Source organism: Rhodnius prolixus, unplaced genomic scaffold (assembly GCF_049639745.1).
Source record: "Rhodnius prolixus isolate KJV_2025 unplaced genomic scaffold, Rpr scaffold_10, whole genome shotgun sequence".
Taxonomy (NCBI): Eukaryota; Metazoa; Arthropoda; class Insecta; order Hemiptera; family Reduviidae; genus Rhodnius; species Rhodnius prolixus.
The window spans coordinates 28,327,915-28,344,254 of NW_027411615.1; the positions used below are offsets into that span (position 1 = coordinate 28,327,915).

Genomic DNA, 16,340 nt, shown 5'->3' on the forward strand with positions numbered 1-16,340 from the left:
ACAGCTTCTCCCAGTGGTTGTAATAGACCAGCCCGAGCTTAGTATAGTGCCCGAAGACTTTTTTGGGGGGTCAAGAAAGCGAACATCATTTTGACGGGTCACAGACTTGCCTACCAAAAATGACATCAAAAACATATTACATAGTTTCTCATAATTTGGCAAAATACAATATTAGTTAACAATAAATTGCTATTATAATTTGAATTTTATTATGATGTTCTAACATAGATATTTTATGAATCATGTTTTCTTAGGTAAACTTGTGTATTTATTTAAGGTTTCCTCCTCATTTTGGACAGAGAAGTCATCAAAGTAGAGTCAGATCAAATTGTACAATTGAATAGCCAGTAATGCTGCTCGTTGAGTGCTAGCAACTGTGCTATTTATGTACGTGAAGTGTTAACTACAATTCCGACTGTTCAACTACGTAACTATTGTAAGTTTTTAAAACGGAAATAATGCCACTTAAATTTGACAATTTTATATTAATTTACAATAACTAAATCAAATCATTACGTACTTATATTTTGCCTAAGAGCCTGGACTGATGGAATATCAACTTTTTTTTTTAAAGATTATCATGTTAAAGCCATAAAGCATTGCGATCTTTATGGTTTGGATTCTGTATTTATTTTGGATTAATTTTGCACACAATAGTTCTGGCATAATCTCTATTGTTACGAGTAGAATTTATAAAGTCTTCTTGTGTCTTTTTGTTGTGACAATTTGGAGCAGTTGTCAACAGAGTCTGGCGCAATGTAATTTTTATTTAGTATAAAATAACAAAGCTCTACAGGAGCGTTTAACAATTAATTCTCTCAAAAAAGCTTACGAGCTAAAAAAGCTTCGTATATTTTTGTTAGTAAATTTCATTCACTTATCTAAACAAAGTAAATCATAACTAACATTTGAAGAAATGAAATGAAACAGTAACGACAGTTGATATAATTAGGGTAATGGAGCTAAGCGAGCCAAGCGGCTTGTTAAACAAAGTTTCTCCATTATTTGCCTTAGCGCCGCCATCTTCTACGTTCTGGATATTTGTTGCAATAAAAATGAAGAAATATTTCCCAATTTCTTCATTGTTGAACTAATTTTAGAAATGGTTATTTTTTGTTGCTTAACTTAAAAATATTGAAACGTTTAAGACTTTTTTTTTGTTTCTTGTAAGCAAAGTTTTGAGTTTCTGAAGTGTAGTATTTAATGTAAGCCGCTATATCTTTTGAGATCATTAGCGCCCATAGCTTTTTAATGTCACCATAATTTGGGGGGGTTCTAAAGAGTTTAAGAAGCACTCCAATACTCCTTTTTTTTTTATTGAGCCAGATCGTCTAGGAAATACATAGTAAGGAATAGCGGGTAGTCTGCAATTAGGGACAGTCCATTCTCCCTGACGCAAACCCACACTTCTCTCCTGTGTCTCCAGAGAAGATACGACCTCCTCTGAAAATCTGGGCAACAATCCTGGCTCTACGGAATTGCGGGCAGAGGCAATTTCAGGGTTGAACATCCCCTTTAGCCAGTATCCTTCGCCCCTACGGCTGAATATATCCACTTTTAGCACCTGTTATCTATCGAGGCAATCCAAGGAATTTTTATTATTTTTTTTTATTTTAGGAAGAGCTGGGAAATGAAGTCTAGGGGATAAGCTCATGGCAGATTCTCTCCTTCCCGGATGTTCGAGAGGATATCTGTCTATACTCACCTCTCAACTACATAGAAAAAAAAACATAATTAAAAGTCATCAACAATGTAACAAAAAAGCAAAAATTGTAAAAATCATCACATATTAAATTATTAGACTTAAATTAAAGAGCTGGACAGCAAAAGACTTATATATGTAAGTACGACTAAAGCCAGTCAGGGCTTATGGCATCGAACTGTGGAATTCAACCAAACGCTCAAATCCCTGCAAAGGATCTCAGTCCTTGCAGTCTAAAATTCTTCGCTCTATAGTAAACGCTCCTTTCTACGTCCACCAATCAAACCATTCACACAGACTTGAACATTCCTTTCGTGCAACTGCAAGTTGCTGAAAACATGTTACAGAAAATTCCATCTTAACATTCAAACACATCACAATCCACTTGTACAACAACTATCTTCCAGACAACACTTCTGAGATGTCTTAAAAGACAGTAGCCTCGGCGATCTCCTCTCTGATGAAGAGGGTCAGTAGAATGTAGAATGTTATTAGAGTGTTACCGCTGGGTAACTTCTCCACTCTGATATCTGTGAATGTTATTTATTGTTATCATTGTTGCTTATAACGCAAAATGCGTTGATTGTAACTAAATAAATGATTAAAAAAAAATAATGAAAATTAAAAAATAAAGAGAGCTTCTAATTATGGCGAATTTTTGTGAAGAATTTAGAAATAACCTGAAATCCAGGGAATCCTTTAACTGCAAACCTATATTCCAAATAACTTAAAAGTATAACTTTATTCCATTCTGGTTCTAGACTCTAGAGGTATAGTTTGTAAATATATATATAAAATACAAACTCTGGCTTTATTTTAAACACTTCATTGTTTGAAGCAGGAGCAGTGAACTGAATTCCAGGGCAAAGAGAAAGTTAAGAATCAGCTCACAATCAGAGCTGTTAGGTTGTTGCTATTCTCTCACTTTATTTCCACTTTGTTACTTAAATTTTGTAAGTTTCTTTTATTTCTTTTCCCTTTTCGCTCTACATTATTTCTATGGTAAACCTCCTTTCAGTTTTTCATTCTTTATTTTATTACAGTTCCTTTTGTTTCGCTGCATGTTTTTCTTCTTTTCCTTTTTGCGTCAGTGTTAAAATGATAAAAAAAAGTTAACAATAAACGAGAAGTAGAACTGCTCACGTCAGCTTATTTATATTCTTCCAAGTTACATTCATTTCAATCTAGCACCCTTATTCTAAAAATTCTTTTCTTTCTTTAAAGAATCATCTTGAAAAACAGAGTGTCTGCCTGCTTTTTCTTATTCATAATTATGTATATTCAATGGCTTTGAAAAGGCGAACTTAGGACTAAGGAAACCATATTATCGATTGTAGAAATAGACATTTATATTATGAATATTATTCCTTTTACTTCGCTAAATTAAATTATAATTAACTTTAATTTAAATTAATTTATAATTTGAAAATTGTATTCTTGGTACGTATTACCATTGAATGATATTACGAGGGTCGTTTGAAAAGTCCGTGCAAAAATAAAAACTACTTAATTTTTGGGGGTAAACCTTTTTTATTTTTCAACATAGTCTCCTTTTAGGCTTATACACTTCGTCCAACGCTGCTCTAGTTTGTTGATCCCTTCCGAATTATAGGATTTGTCCAAGTCTGAAAAATAGCCATTCGTTTCTGCAATCACCTCCTCGTTTGAATAAAATCTTTTTCCCGCCAGCCATTTCTTCATATTGGGGAACAAATAGTAGTCCGAGGGAGCCAAGTCTGGAGAATAGGGGGGATGTGAAACGAGTTGGAACCGTATTTCCATTAATTTTGCGACCACAACTGCTGAGGTGTGAGCTGGTGCGTTGTCGTGATGGAAAAGGACTTTTTTGTGGGCCAATCGTGGGCGTTTTTCTTGCAGCTCGGTTTTCAAACGGTCCAATAACGATGAATAATATGCACCTGTAATAGTTTTACCCTTTTCCAGATAGTCGATGAGGATTATTCCTTGCGAATCCCAAAAGACAGTCGCCATAATCTTTCCGGCCGAAGGAACGGTCTTCGCCTTTTTTGGCGCAGATTCCCTCATGGTAACCCACTGTTTAGATTGTTCTTTGGTCTCAGGAGTGTAGTGATGTATCCATGTTTCATCCACAGTGACGAAACGACGCTTAAAGTCCTGCGGATTCTTCTGGAACAGCTGCAAACCGTCCTTGCAACACTTCACACGATTTCGTTTTTGGTCAAGCGTGAGCAATCGCGGCACCCATCTTGCGGATAGCTTTGTCATGTCCAAATGTTGATGCAAAATATTATGTACCCGTTCATTCGAGATGCCCACAGCACTAGCAATCTCACGCACCTTCACTCTTCTGTCATCCATCACCATATCATGGATTTTATCAATGATTTCTGGAGTAGTAACCTCTACAGGGCGTCCAGAACGTTCAGCGTCACTTGTGCCCATATGGCCACTCCGAAAATTTTGAAACCACTTATAAACTGTTCTAATCGAAAGTGCAGAGTCACCATAATGTTTATCAAGCTTCTCTTTAGTCTCCTGAGGCGTTTTGCCTTTCAAAAAGTAGTGTTTAATCAACACACGAAATTCTTTTTCGTCCATTTTTTGAAAATCACTCGACTTCCTCGATTCAAACGAATGCCAAACACAAAGAAATAGACCGATCTGGCTGAAACTTGGTGTGTGTTCTTCCAAGAGATGCTACTAACTAAACATAACCTCGATACGCGCCAGTGGTGCTATCTCTCTGACTTTGCACGGACTTTTCAAACGACCCTCGTACTGTCAGATGATCGCAATGGTACCAGGGTACTTGCACACTGTTTAGTACCGATTAAAATCATATTTATAAAATTAAAACTGAGGCCACACTATGCTGGATAAGCATGCAAGCCCGGTTGCAGCTGCCGAAATGAGATTTCTCGCCGGGTCGAAGGGAAAAACTAAGCGTGATAAAATTAGAAATGAAACAATAAGGAGCAGCTTAGAGGTACAACACTTCGTAACCAAGTTGGAGAATCGGCAGTTGTGGGGTGGTTTGGCCAAGTCTGCACGGAGAAGTGAAGAGGAGAAGATTAGGTGCTTGATGGAGGCCAAATCTGAAGGCCGTAGACCAAGATTGGGCTATTTGGATTACATCGGGCGATTGGCACAAAAGCGAGGTCCGAAAATTGGCAAACAACAGGGAAGAGTACATCCGTTGGTTAAAGGCCTAAGTTATCTAAAGCTCGACGCTGAAAGGCAGAAGAACGAAGACAAAGAAGAAGAAGAAACTGAGGCAAATATTTGGACATTTTTTTGAATAAATATACAGAGGAAAACTCAATTTTTGTTATAAGTATCCAAAAACTTGGTTACCATGTTATTTACCCTCATTATGGTAACCCATAAAGTTTGTTGATTCTTCCGAATAGACATTTTTTTGTGTTTACTTGCAAATATGAACAGAATGTCCACAATAAAGAAATCACTCTTTATTGTCATTTGGATTTTGGATATCTTAATCGTTTCTGACCGTTATTTCTTAGGCCTAAATTTACGAGTGTATTGGCAGATTTATCAGTCGTAAGTGCGTCATTTCTGATTTTTTATTCTTTTATTTTTTTTTTTAATTTATGTTTGAAAATCACAAAAAGATTTTTATGAACCTATTTGACAACCACGCATATAAATGCCCACTTGAAGCTTCTTTTTATTTGAAACATTTTTTAGGACGATAGATATATTAGAATTTCAAAAGTTAAGTTTCCTTTTACAAATTTATTAAAAACATTTCTGTTAAATTTCCACTCGAGCTATCGCCGAACTAATATCTTTTTATTTCCTATAACTTCCAATCCTCGCTATTTAAAGTTTCTGAGTTATCTAGCATGATTCCCGAGACTAGCTCTCTAAAATGAATTTTGAGGCCAGCATAAATTTAGATTTCTCAGCCATCTGGGACCGTCAGAGTTAGTGCTGTAATAACTTAGTTGGCGCAGTAAGAGAGTGGTATAATAGATCTTCCCGAAAAAAAAATAAAATGGATTTGACAAAATATATATAACATTAATTACATTAATTTGTAATTATTGACTTTATTTCTAGTAATCTATTTGTTTTTCTTCCATTGGAACAAAACTCAATTACTTGATGAAGCCAATAGTCCGCGACACATGTAACGAGATCTTTTTTTTTCCCACTTCTTCGTCTATCTTGTTTATTTTCTCAATTATGAAATAACTTTCCCAATTATTAAATTGATACTGTTCAGCCTCCAGCAATCCTAGATTCTAACTGCGGATCGTTATTGCTGACCAAATATTTCTTTCAAACAAAGGTCTACCAATAACCCTTCAACGACATATTAAATTATCCGTTTTAATGAAATCTATATCTTCAAATCGTATCAAAGCTGTTGGCACCTCCTAAAGTAGGATGTCAGTGGATATGTTCTTTCATCCCATATTTTGTCTATCTCTTTAAGAAGATTTTCTCTTTAAGGCACCGTCAATATTATTCAATATTGTTTTTGCTTTTTATGAGTTAGAAGATGAAGTATTTAATTGCATCCAGAGGAGTTTAGGAGTAGAACCTCTCGAATTAAGTTTAAAAATGAATATTTTACAGTACTTTAAGTATGCTTTTGAAACATAATCCCGCTCCAAGAAAAGTTTAAGTTGCTTAACTCTTCTATTTCTGCATAGAGACATGATTCCATCTGTTGTATGCTTCTAACCTTAATGCTGTACTGTACAAATTTGACAACAGTTTAGATTAGGCTAAGTTCTGTACGAAGTGGCTAGTCAGCAATAGTTAAATAAAAGGTATGATACAACATCTTCTTGTCTTTGTCCAAAAATTGATTAAAACTTCCTGAATTAATCAATCTAAATTCGAAGCACACATTCTAGAGATCATTAGACGGATAAGCTGAAGTATCAAATGATCTGAAATCTATTTTGAAGTTGGTTGCTTTGAATCATATGCTATATTTGATTATTCGTGGATTTTCGTAGTCTAAATCGGCTCTGGTAGTAACCAATTCTTGGTCATGCCTTGAAGTAATAATCTTTGGAACAGTAGACGATTATAACTAAAGAGGAAAGCGTATATTTTGATGGTTGCTACTTGATAGATGAACTTTATTATTTTAAATTTGTTTTATTATTGATATTAACTGTCGTCTTATAAGGTTCAGACATCATCTCTTGTGTCTTTCTATATAGTTAAAATTGAGTTTTGGAGCTCATATCGGATGTCACTCCTTCTTCTCTAATACTTCTGCCCATTATTAAGGAAAGATCTATCTTTCTTCCGACATTTGATTTATCCTTGGCTTAAACGGTTTCCGGCCATTATTAACGTTCTGAATAAGTTTCTTTCTTTCTTTCTTTTATTTATATCCTAGTTCTTCCGATTTTTCACTTCCTCAGGGTTTTTCTATTTCTCTTAATCATTCTTTGTTCTTCAAGACTTTACTTTCTGTATTCTTGGTAGTGGGGAATGTTGCTATCGTATATCATATTTTTGTTCGCCTAGTTGCTTTCCTCCAGTTCCAAATCGAATCGATTCATCATCTAGTCCCCCTGAAAGGTAGTTAAAGATAACATTAACATCCATAAACGACAATTTGGAGTTTAAATATGGGTAAAAGAATTGATCAATGTACCTTATTATTGTAAGAACTTGTATCTCTTGGATAAGCTTATAATATGGCAGTGATAAAAGCTGATATCGCTTCTAAACACACCCACACGTTCATGACCTCGACCGAAAGCTGCTTCACTTTGGTCGCTCTCATTCCTCTAAGCTGAAGAGAAAAGCCGCGTCTACCCAAACCAAACTGCGTAATTAATGGCATCATTTGCGTTTGATGGCCAACCTGGTATAAGAGGAGCAAAAGGTATGGTAGGACTATTTGTTGTAGCCGGGGATATAAACAGGGCCGCTCGTTACCTAACTACCGAGACAAAATACCTTACAGCTTACAACTGGGCCTGCTAGTATAGGGCCTCCTACACCATCCACTGACCTAGCCATCAGCCCTGGTTCTCCCCCTCCATTCCATCCTAGAGAAAACTCAAAGGCCACACTGGCGCACACATACACACACATTTACAGCCACTAACTCCTCCATTTTCTCGTTTATTTATTTATTTTATTTTTACCGGAGGGAATGCCCTCTCCACTTCTGTGTAAATACTTCTACCAGTAAAACAAGGCATTTTTCTCGGCTAACTGGGTTGGTATTCTTCTCTTTTTTTTATTTCCTACCGCACGTACCATTTCAACATATATTGCGCTGGAAAAATTCAGTTTATTCCGAATAAACGCGTTGTGACCACGACATGTTTATGGCTTGCTTAAAACATGCAAACTATCTTAATTATAAAGAAAATGCATTGGAATAATTGGCTACATTATATTTTAGTTTTCTTTTATATTTTAAAATGGAAGTTAAAGAAAATTAAAAAACACCCATAGTTGACAGGGGGTGTCAATGACGGGTGACAAATACATTTTGGAAAACCAGTAATTGACAACTAACCTTAAAATTCGTGTAACGATCTTTTGCGTCAGAAGCATATGAAAACACAACCACAATTTAGTAATGTTTAGTATCATACGTTTGGATTCACTTAAAAACAATAAGAAGATGATTTATAATAATGAACACCAAACTCACCCTCTTCAGCAATTCAACAAGGAAACTGAAATAAAATGCACAGGTCAGGTGATGTCATTACTCAACTAAAGCGCACTCCCTCCGAAGAGAAACTATCGAAGTGACTATTTGTTAACGCCACCAGATGGCACTACAGCTGCTCCCGCTCGAATTTAAACTCGCTAGAGCCGATCATTTGCTTATTTTTGCGAATAATATTTGAAAGTGTCAACCATTGGTGACCCTGTCAATTACTGGTGCTTTTACCCTAATTTAGTTATCAGAATAGAATAGAATGGAATAATTTTATTAGTTGTCAGGGTACTACCCTATACAAATGGAATTTGTTTAAATCAAATAAAATCAAATAACACCTTATTAATCATAAATACAATTATTCTATTCTATTCTATTACAGGGCAGAGACAGGCGAAGGAGTTCATTTCATTAAAGGCTATTCGCCAAGGCTGACTGCAGCATTAATCCGTCAAAGCCGCGTGGTGCTATAAGGATAATTGTAGGCCTATTAACCAGGCCACTGCAGGCTCAGGAAACACATGCATCGCATGGGCCTGGCAGATGATAGCCTTTGCAGGTTCTGTGTCAAGAAGAGGAGGAAACGGCACTGCACGTGTTGTGTCAGTGTGAGGGGCTCGTATGGCTAAGGATGTTACTTCTCTGGGAGGAATAAACCCAAGGCCTTGAGAGCTTTACCCAAGAGTCGCTCCCCAGCATTAAGAGACTCTGATTAAAAGGACAGGTCTGGTGGGTGAGCTTTACAGTGAGAGGAGCCACAATAGATCCAAAGGGGTCGCAGTGGCGAACGCCTTGAGGCTGCCCTAGTTTAATCTATCTGTCTAACATAAATAAAAACTTTAGTTGAAAACTAAAAATATATATTCTAATGGAATAAAAACCAAAATTTAGAAACAACATCAAAACAAAATTCCTCATTTTGAAGGCATTTCTCACAAAATAAAATAAATCATTTAATTCGTTCATATCGGCTACATCTAATAGAGCTAGTACTTGAATATCTACATCTGAAATATTAGATACACATGTATTTATTCAAGTATTTAAAGTAAAGTAATCGCCTATTTTTCCAGGCGGGGCTTAACGTCCAACAACCATTTACTAGGTGTCGTGGACGGAGGCGACTAGCAAACGTACTTTACTATTTCTCATTTAACCATTAAATAAAATCCAAGGCCTAAGACCGGGAATCGAACCCAGTACCACAATGCATATTAGTTTAGCAGGTCTCGCCTCTTAACCCGCTCTGCTACCGTGGCGCCTTTATTCAAGTATTTATCTCTATAAGATTGCAGCCTCATACATTTTAATAAAAAGTGCTGTAAATCCTCTCTTTCGGGAATACTGCATATAGGGCAATTGGAGGTATCTGTTTGAAAACTGTTTCTGAAACCAGAAGAAGTGATTTGAAAAGAAAGAGGCTGACATAACCTCATTTGACTGATGAATTTATGTTTTATAATTGGCACCCTCAGTGTCAAATATTGCTCACCCAACGTTAGACTGCTTATCTTTCTAAAGTCTGGATTATAATTTGAATGCAGAACTGCGTTAATTTTAATTTAATTATCATGACAGAACCAGTTATTATTATATACTTCTAAGTATTCAATAAAATATTTATAATTTTTAAAGTAAAACTACCCAACACAATTAATTTTTACTTTCTTTTAAGTTCGTAAGATGCGCGGGTGTCGTCAGTGGTTGATAGTGGCTCTCCCCCTACATGGCTTCCGGGGCTCCTAAAAGAGCTCGGTGTTCTGATGGTGGGATTTCTCCCAACTTTATAATGGTTGCCTTGAATGATGGAGAAGGATTACTTAATGATTACCCCTGTGGATTTGCAGGGGGTTCGAGTAATCCACTTTGTCTGGGATGCCTTCAGTTTGTTTTCCTTTGCCTCATGATATGACGATTGTTGAATAGTTTTTCAACTTTTGAATATCCTTTTCTTTTGATAAAATTGGGTAAACTGAGGATCTAGCATTATGGTTGTCGCCACAGTTCACGCCTTTTATCGGCCTTAATGTTTAGACTTACCACATACCCAAACTGCTTCTAAAGCCTTAGACTTCATAGATTTCGTGATTTCGCTCCGGCACCGAAGTACCGACCGGTGACCCCGTGGCCCCTCTCCTGACCTTAGGAACCCCTCCTGAGGCGATTAAATATTCCCCTTACCGATTTCCTGATTTCCTTCAAGTGGAGCTCTCGGGTGAAGACGAGTCCAAAGACATATGTTGGGATAAGAAACCCGCAGGTTGACATCTTCCTCAATGCCCAAGATCCTCTCTTGCCCCCTCCCTATCACCAAAGACTCACCACGGCACGCGAGGAAGAGATGTTTATACGAGTGCGTTTCCATGTTCGTGTAGTGTGTATAGTCGTCTGTAAAGTATGAATGTTAAGGTGTAGGTGAAGTGTGTGGTGAGGAGCTCGCGTTTACCTTGGGTTCGCTAAACCCAAGCAGCTGCACACATCAACTACCTCTGCAGATCCTAGTTGGAAGGGCTGTCAGTGTGTAAATGTTGAACTGTTGTTAGACTGGGGATACTCGCAGGGACGCCAAGCTCCCTGAAGAAGTGGCCAGTCCACTTCCCCCTACGGGGCAACATCCCTAGTAACAACTAATTTTAATCTGGCTGATTTTCAATTTGGCGTTTTCACATACACCTACCAAAAACAAAAGGAGAAAGATTTATACGATCTGAAGAGAGAGACCAGGGTAACCACCTGCAGAAAAACAAATGTTGAGGCTCCTTGAACAAGAAAAATTTGGGTTTTACAAAAAGTACTTTTCTCTATTTATTGAAAAATGGAAAACAAAAATAAAATTTAGCAGATTTTTCATTATTTCCTTTAGTAACTACAAGAGAATAGAATTAGTTATTTTCGCAATGTTTTACCGAGCTGAATACATTTTGTGGGCCGAGGAAATTAGGAATGTCACTAACTCATCTAGAAGGTTATCATTATGTTGAAGTGGTTAATCAATTTGGTGGTGACTACCGCAGGCAGTGGTCAGCCATACTCTAGTACGCCATCTATATTATACCTACAATCTAGAATTGAATTCCTAAGCTTATAATTAATACTGAACAATAATGAAACAAAATATGCAGTACTAAATTTTTCATGGCAATCTCTCTTCTTGTATCGTAGTAAAAAAAAAATCGCCTATTTTTTTAGGCGAGCTTAACCACTCCAAATTAGGTGTTTAAGGTCGGAAGCTGAAGCTCCATCTTAACATTTATGAGATCAATAAACAATGCGTGAAAAAGAAAACCTCTGATCTCAGAGCGCTTTAATCACCAATCTTCTACTGGGGGAAGTGTAATTAATTCCTGTTGTCTAGTTGAATTTAGGATTTTTATTTTGAGATTAGTTTCACTTACAGCATCCTTCAACATCTTGACAGATATCCGCAGTTTGAAGTGGAACAGAAACAAGTGGTAGCTTCATGAAAAATAGCATTAATTTTCTTGATGTCTAGCCAGTACCTGCTATTTGCGCATGGCTAAAGTTTTGAAATGTCATTTAATATTAGCCTTTTTAATTGCATTTACTCCAGAAAAATCCAGCATTCAATTAGCTATAAGATGAAATTGGACAGACCGGGAAGCCGTGACTAGATCGCTGTGAAAGTTATCTTATCTTAGCCGATTTTTTTTTTTTTTAAACTGATTCATTTCGTTGAACAAGAATTGGGTCATCATTATCAGTAAAATAGACAGGGCAAAAAAAGCTATTAGCTCCCTTGAGAAACTCCGGGATGCATAAAGGAGAATGCGTAGAATACAGGTGTTCAGAAGGGGACAGTAGATATTTAGTAGAGGTCACTTGTGCGTAGCAACAAAGCTATTCCCCATGTTTAAATCTGAATAAGTACAACTTTGTTGATTAAATTTCATTTATTTTGACAAGGGAAGTACTTACACGTGATACTGATACATGATAACATAATTCATGGATTAAACTCCCGAAGAACAGTACCGCGCGATATCACTGTTCCTAGGCATTCTCCAATGTCTTATGGTCACCGGCAATGCAAGAATCTTTAAGAATTTTGCAAATATGGTGATCGAGAGATGGAATAAGAAGAAACTAAGGCTTCAAATCTTCCCATGGCGTGCTGAGCTCATTCGGCTTCAGAAACAAAGGGAATGAAGGTCCTGCTGAGGGGTATATTGCAAAACGGAATAAGTTATGCTACAATTGTTTTTAGCATTAGAAGCTTAGACCGAAGACTTTCTTGGAACCCCCAAACTAGACTTAAAAGAACAGAACTAAACAGACACTATCGACTACTTAAAAGACTCTCAGACGATAGATCAAAACTCTCTCTGGACAACAAAAGACTGATTTATACTTCTATTTTGAAACCCATCTGGGCGTTTGGAATAGAGCGGTGGGGTTCAATCAAACGCTCCAATCTCCAAAGCCTTCAATCTCTTCTATCTAAAATACTTCGAACTATCGTAAACGCTCCATTTTATGTCTCCAAACTGACTGTATACACTGCACAAGTCGCTAAAACATGATACAGAAAACTTCGTTTTAACCTGCAATCTCATATAAATCCTCTAGCTCAAAATCTTTCTTCTAGAACTCTTCCTGACTACCCGAACAAGACGTCTTAAAAGACAGTGATGGCCTCGTGATCTCCTCTCAAGTGAAGAGAATGTCTAATAGTCTAATGTTTTGGGAGTGTTACCACTGCGGTAACTTCTCCACTCGTTTGCTTCATTTGTTACTCTGTTATCATTGTTACTTATAGCGCCAACGCGCTGATTGTAGCACAAATAAACGCACAAAAAAAGGATTAGAAGCAAACATTGCTGCTTTTAATGCAAAAAGTTGTGCTTTTAGTTTCTTTTAATTAGTGAATTTTATTAGGAAAGGGATTAGCTACGTGGTTAGCGAATGCTGGATTCCAATGCGGAGATCACGGGTTCGAATCCCGCTGCTGGTCCTTATATTTTCCCTATCTATGAGCTTCTTACAGCTCACTGTCCGGTGATTGGACAGTGCTGCCTGTAACGAGAGAATACTGGGTGGCCGGCGGAGCACTGAAAAAAGCTCCGGGTGTCAATAACTTCAGATGTTGACGCCCCTTAGATACCAAAAAGATTTATTACAAATATGATAATTAAATAACCAAATCAATAATTGGCAGTCGGTTAAATTATTAATATTATTATTTTTTGGTAGCTGTTAGCTTTAATACAGCATTTTAAGCTTGCAAGATTCCCTACCCCAGCTCAATATGTGTTGATGTGTATACACTACGTTCAAGTGGGTGAATGTTTGTGTGGGATACGTCCTATGTCATGTTAATGATCCTTCACTTGCAGGACCCAATCCCTCTGTACATACCATCCGATATCCACAGGAGCTTTAATGAACACTTACCCATCTCTGCCACCTCCAATTCACTGAATTATATACTGTAATACCGTTAGTAGCTTAAATCACCTAGCTTAAACTTTAACAATCTTAATTGTTTATTATCTTCCTTCTAAAAGAGAAAAAAATAAAACAGTTTTTAATATTTTTAATTGACTCTTTGTCAATTAAAAATATGTCTGTCTTTGTAAATAGAAAATACTGTTAATAATCTATTTTTGAAATTTAAATTGAGTAACGATACGGGAATAATAATAATAATAATAATGATTCTACTAGATATTTATTTCATTTAGTGAAACTAATATTAATAATTCTTTAAATATTATTTAGAATTTTAACCACAAAGTTCTTGTTAAATTATATTATTATTAATTAGGTAAATGTTCTTTTATTTTTGTGTACATATGTTAAGTTTGTAAGTAAATAAATTATTATTGTGTAAAGTGTGCAGGTTCGCATCCCACAGAGGAGTGTAAGAAGTCAAGAGAAACGCCTCCCAGATGCGTGCAATGTCTTGAGGAACACTCGGCCAACTATAAAGGCTGCCGAACTTACAGGGAACTACTGCGACTAAGGGATGGAAACAACGTCACTGATTCACGCTCTCAATCATCAGGATAACACGTCATCATTCCGCACGAGGCGGGATCATTGAGCTACGCTCGTGCCACTGCGCCATCTCAATTCTTTCATTCCTCAACCTTCAAACATACCGCCCATCCTCTATCATGCTCGGACATCACAAACTAGCTCACCTCCTTTCTCAATGATAAACCCTCTTATAACTCTTTCTTCACCGCTGTAAGAAGTAAGCTGCTTCCTAAAAGATCGCGATGAACTCTCCTTCTCGCAGTTCTCCTTCTCAACCAGTGACAACGAACATTCCAATCAAGTGATCTTTGTAATTCTTAATACTTTGTAAACATCGCTCTCCTTTCACATTTAGTTAAACTCCATCGCTATTATTCTACTAATTACTCTCATCTCCATCAATTCTACTTGTAAATACCTTCATCTTATTTACTATCTATTGCCTGCCAACGTCTTAACTTCACTACTTGTAAATATTGTCAGTGGACAACTGCTCCACTCTTGCATTCATCTTTTGAATTTATCATATTTACTAGATGCAAGTTTATGAAGTTGTAAATTTTTCAACAAATAATTAAAATAATAAAAAATTATTATTATTATTTATTGATGTTCATAACTTAGTAACCTCGGCCTAGTTAACCTCTCAAAGTCTTAAACATTTTCCCATTTCATTTACCTTTCTTTCCTTTTACAAATGCATGGATTTGCTACTTTTTAAGTGATCTTTGGAGTCGCTTAGGAAATACCAACCTAAAAACTTAAACAATCTTGTTCCACATTCATACAAATCTAGCGTCTTCAGAGTTAGTTTTGTGTTTACTTCTAGTTAGGGCTGTTGTAAATGATTTAAAAAAAGTTTACTCGTTGGGGAATGTTCGCTTTAGCTGGCGAATTGTGAATATGAAACTAAGCGTTCGTATTAATAGTTTCTGGGACGTCAGCTTCTTCCAAAAGTTATTTTTATTATTGATATGAATTGATATTTAAATCAACTAACGTTGAGTGGAAAAAATTTTGATGTTTGATGGAATAAGAGAGTTATTCCAGGTAAATTATTGTAATCATATATTTATAGCGAAGGGTCCCTCGCGAGACATATTTTAATTACTCCGTACAATTGAAATCCCTAAGCGAGACTTTGCAACCGGTAGGGAGATTGGCACCATGTTCCTAATGGGTAATCTCTCCGTCCAAATGGGAGTAATTTATATTTGTTCTTTTGGTTTCAATTACACTTGTAGTGATAAGTTATTTTAGCGTACTTTGATCATTGACCAACCTTGCAAATTGTGGAAATGCATTAAAGGCAAAATCTTATCTACACCGATTTTCTCTTTCTCCTTTCTCCTGCCAAGACACATCTGCTCTTTCAACTTAGTTTCTCATTTAATTCGACCCTGCACTCTTCACGTTATTATTCTCTTTAAAACATCTAATCAAAGAAGCTGAAATTTTTATGTTTAATCATCGTAGGATTTGGCTAAACAGTCAATATACCAACCTTTACTAATTTTAACAAATTACAAGTCCACAAAATATGTGTTTTAAACTTATTTTAGGAAAACTAGGCGATCTCTCACACTTAATTTGAACTTTTTTTTCACTTTATTAATGTATTCACAACTGCGTTATTAATGCGATAAATGTACAAGTCAGCATGAAAAAACAAATTGAAAAAAACTGTGGCCGTGTCATGGACACGGCCGTGTGTTGTACGTGAATACGTTTACGTAACGGGTTATATTTTTTATATAAAATATTTTTATTTATGTATTCAGGATGAAATCAAGGAAACAAATCGACGATCGGACACAATCTATGCCTATACAGTCCGTTGTCGATGTAGAAGCGACTTCATCATCCACTTGCATAATTTCAACCGCCCCAGCTGCAGATGTACTGGACACCGTCGTTGATCCGCTCGGCCGCATTCATTCTTTTACGTTCCCGGCACAGCTTGACTCGGTCATATGG

At 36.5% G+C, this 16,340-nt stretch overlaps 1 protein-coding gene across 1 annotated transcript in view; it reads left to right on the top strand.

Annotated features, from left to right (window-relative positions):
• The window catches only part of kek2 (leucine-rich repeat, immunoglobulin-like domain-containing kekkon 2 protein), a 562,599-nt gene extending 547,653 nt beyond the window's left edge, over positions 1-14,946 (top strand). The window contains exon 7 of the transcript XR_012460208.1: positions 14,217-14,946. The gene's annotated coding sequence lies outside the window, so the exon portion shown is untranslated. The remainder of the gene's footprint in view (positions 1-14,216) is intronic.
• The last annotated feature ends 1,394 nt before the right edge of the window (positions 14,947-16,340 follow it).